Source organism: Chrysochloris asiatica, unplaced genomic scaffold (genome assembly GCF_000296735.1).
Source record: "Chrysochloris asiatica unplaced genomic scaffold, ChrAsi1.0 scaffold00051, whole genome shotgun sequence".
NCBI lineage: Eukaryota > Metazoa > Chordata > Mammalia > Afrosoricida > Chrysochloridae > Chrysochloris > Chrysochloris asiatica.
This window is the reverse complement of record NW_006408569.1, coordinates 477990-482361: the sequence shown is the minus strand read 5'-3', so window position 1 is coordinate 482361 and position 4372 is coordinate 477990.

The window sequence follows — 4372 nt, the reverse complement described above, 5'->3', positions numbered from 1 at the left end:
ATACTGATGCTGAGCCAAAGAAGGCGGTCTCCAAAGGTTACAATATGGTATGATTCTCTTTCTAGGACATTCTGGAAAAAAAGGTGGTGGTGATGGTGTACCACGGAGTCAGTTCCGACTCTTAGCAACCCCTGTATACAGGGTTTACCTATAGGGTTTCCGAGGCTGTAAGTCTTTACAGAAGCAGAAAGCCTCATCTTTCTCTTGCAAAACTGCTGGTAGTTTCGAACTGCTGATCATGAGATTACCAGTACAACTCGAATGTAAAATAAATCAGTGTTCTTCAGGGGTTAGGAGTAGGAGAAAGGGCAATAAGAAGGATGTATCTTTGGGTGATGTAACTGTTCTGTATCTTGCCTATGGTGCTAGTTACTTGACTTCATGTAGCTGTCTGAAGTGATACAACTGTATCCACCCCCAAAGTACACTTGATGGTGTACTACTTTAAAAGGGGAATTGAAAAGCTCATAAAAACATTACTATTAAACACTGGGAGGTGGAAGAAAGAGATGAGTTTGGGAGTAATGCTAAGTGAGCAAACTCCTCATTTTTATAGCAGGGAGTCAGTAGATAAGGCCCCAAATGGATAAATCATGAAATAGGAGTAGAAACATATTGTTTAGAGACACAGAGGTAACTACCAGATGATTTGAAAATAGAGTCTGTTCAACTTGATTGCCTTTGAGGAACAGGACTGAGGGTGGGGAGCAGTGGGGTAGGAAACTTGTCTTTTTTTACAAACTCTTCTGTATTATTTGTTATGTTAAAACCATATATGGTAGAAAACACACTGATCTGTAACTCTGAATCTGCACCCTTCTTTCTGGGCCTAGGTTTCTCCATCTGTAAGATAAAAGGGTTGGGCTAGATGATCTTTAAAACCCCTTTCAGACTTAAAAAAGTTATAAAATTAAATGATCTGTAAACTGGTGCAGCTCTGAAGGACAATGCTCTGGACCACAAGACAAGGTCGGTTTGAACCATAAAGTCAGTGGTTCAAACTCACCAGTTGCTCCTCGGAAACTCTATACAAGGTCGCTATGAGTTGGAACTGACTCAATGGCACTTAACCAACAGAAACAACTTTAAAAATGTTTGTTTCTTGGCTTACCAGTCAACAAAGAATCATTGTTGACAATTTTTTTGCTGTTGTTAAGTGCCATTGAGTAAGTTCCGACTCATAGCGACCCTGTATAGGGTTTCTGAGGAGCAGCTGGTGAGCCTGAACCACCAGCATCGTGGTTCAAACTAACCTTGAGATCGAGTGCTTATCCTACCTACGGTGCCATACCCGGACTGTACTTTTTTAAGTTGGCAGGTACTAAATCATCACATTAAACACTACCTATTTAACCACTGAAGAAATCAAGAACCAGCTTGGTTCAAACACTCACTTAGAATGACGCTACTAATGGCGAGAAGCTAAGACCGGAGCCCAGGGCTCCTCGCTTCTCTTGCTGTCTCAGCAAGACAGTTGAACCCAGGTCTAATGGACTCATTCCCAGGCACCAGGGCTGACAAAAGCTCCCTGGATGACACCAGGGATATAATTAATCTGCTGACATGGTTTTGTTGGCGTAGGAGATGAATCAAAGTTTTGTAAGTCATCCCTGACACAAGCATGCGTGACACTATATCACTGTTGTTGTTGCTAAGAGCCATCAAGTCTGTTCAGACTCATAGTATAGGGTTTCCAAGGGGAGGTTTGAACTGTTGACCTTGTGGTTAGTAGTCCAGTGCTTATTCTACAGTGCACACCAGGACTCCACCCTATATCATGTTGTTGTTGTTGTTAAGTGCCATCGAGTCAGTTCCTACTCATTGGTATCCTGTATAGGGTTTCTGAAGGGCAGCTGGTGAGTTTGAACTGTTGACCTTGCAGGCCCGTGCTTATCCTATGCTATATCATGGGCACCCCAAAATTGGCCAAGGCTATACTAGATCCCAATTTTGGTGCTCCATCCTCTAATATACCCTCAAACTGAAAACAAACCCAGTAAGTACCCTGTGTCAATTTGGACTTACAGTGACGTTCCCTATTGGACAGAAGAGAACTGCCCCAAAGTGTTTTCTGGAGTTCTGGCGTGGTACTGCAGGGTACTGCGCTGGCCTACAAGGTCAGTGTGAGTCACAAGGTTGGCGGTTTAAACCCATCAGCCACTCCTCGGAAAACCCTATACAGGATCACTATGAATCAGAACCGATTCGCTGGCAGTTAACAACAATAGCAACAACAGCCTCTAATAACTGACCATTAAGGTATCTTCTGGTAGCTTTATGTTGTCAGCTGCCATCAAACTGGTCACTGACTCATGATGACCCCATGCACAATGAAATGAAGCACTACCTGGTCCGGCACCATCCCCATGATAAGTGATCCATAGGGTTTTCACTGGCTCATTTTCAAAAGAAGATCGCCAGTCCTTTCTTCCTAGTCTGTCTTAGTCTGGAAGTTCTGCTGACATCTGTTCAGCAAGCCTCCACTATCACATGGGTTGGTGGCTGCACAGTTAGTTCATTGGTCAGGAATTGAGCTCAGCTCTCCAACATGGAATTTCTAGCCTGGTGACTTCTCCTTTTGTGTGTTAAGATCCCTACCACTCAGAAAGACTACTTTCAACCATTTTTTCCCCCCTCATCATTCTTTTATCTCCATCATGTATGACAGAAGATATGGCCACTTGGACACTTTTATTATCCATCATCAAGTTAAAAGGCTACTTGTAAGAAGACCGAGCCCTCTGACTGTGCCCAGTCTTCTAAGGGGGAAGACCTTTCATGTTGCTCAGTATGTGCTCAGTATATGCTCAGTATGTGCATTTGCCAAGCATTCCCTCCCCCTTTGTCTAGGCTTGCAGACTCCCTTGTCCTTTATCGCACAAGGTCTGAAGTTTCGAGAATAAGGACACCATTATGTAGGGATATCACTCTTCCTCACTGGAAACAACACTACCCTTTGTAAGCTCTCAACTGGCTTCAAAGGGTGTGGCGATCTTTCTGTGCTCTAAGCAAGCCCCTAGTGCCTTGCTCATTCTAGATTCTTCTTCAGCTGGTATTGAGTAAAAGCAGGATTCTTCAGGCAAGCTCCTTGTGGGTGCTATGTGTAAGTAGGAGCAAGATGATAGTTTTAAAGTCTCCTCAGAAAACACATACTTGTCAACTTGTGTGCCCCCCTTCTCTCATGTCTGGCTTCCCGCCCTGTGCTGAATCCCGCCTCACCTTACCGCCTGGCGTTTGCTTCACAACAGCTGGCCCAGAGATCTCAAGTACTTAGAGTCAGCTGCCAGCTTAGGGAAGGAGAGGCCCCTGGAGTTGAGCCTGTGACAAAGACAGCATTTGTTCTCCCACTGGGGTTCTCAGTGTCAACAGCAGTGTGACAGGCTCCAGAGGGATCAGGTCTCATCACTGCCCGCTTGATGAAGACCCCACAAACCCAGGGATATTCCCAGATTTAGCTGGCCTCAACACTGCTGTGAGGTGACAGGGAATCAGATGACTCATACAGTGTTGTTGTGTGCCAGTGAGTTGGTTCTGACTCATAGGGACTCATGTAGGACAGAGGAGAACTGCCCCATAGGGGCTCCTAGACCAGCATCTTTACGGGCGAGCAGATCTCTAGGTTATTTCTACCTCAGAGCCTCTGGTGGGTTTGAACCACTGACCATATTATTCAAAACAAGAGTCAGGATACCTGGGCTTAAGAAAGGTTTGTTGGTGTGGAAGTCTTATATAACCAGGCTTGCTCGTCACTGAGTGACTGGCGGTGCCACCCAAGGTGATGGATAATGGAAAGGTGGTCACTGTGAGGGTAGGCATTCTCGGGACAGTACAAAGGCATGGCAAAGAGAGCCTGTGTCTAAGACCATCTCTTCCAGGGGGCAGGGCAGCATCCCTGTCTTCCTTCCACCAACAAATCGTGACTCTGCCTGGCATTGCAATGACAGAGATGGCTCAGATATGTCCTTACTGTGCAGCAGGCATTCATTGTTCGATGAATGTTGTTCAACAGAGTGCTGGAAGGAGCTCTGGTAGCATAGTGGTTACGAATAGGGCTGCGAACCGCAGGGTCAGCAGTTCAAAACTACCAGCTGTTCCGCGGGAGAAAGAGGAGGCTTTCTGTTCCTGTAAAGATTTACAGCCTTGGAAACCCTATACAGGGTTGCAATGAGTTGGCACTGACTCCATGGCATATAACCACCACCAGTGCTGTAGTGAAGAGTGCTGGAAGATGAGTCCCCTAGGGTGGAAGGCACTCAGAACACACAGTGTCTGCAACAATGGCCTTAGGCATGCTACTACCGATCATAAATATGGTACAGGACTGGGCAAGCTTTTGTCTCACTGCACATTGCATTTATATGGACACCTCCTA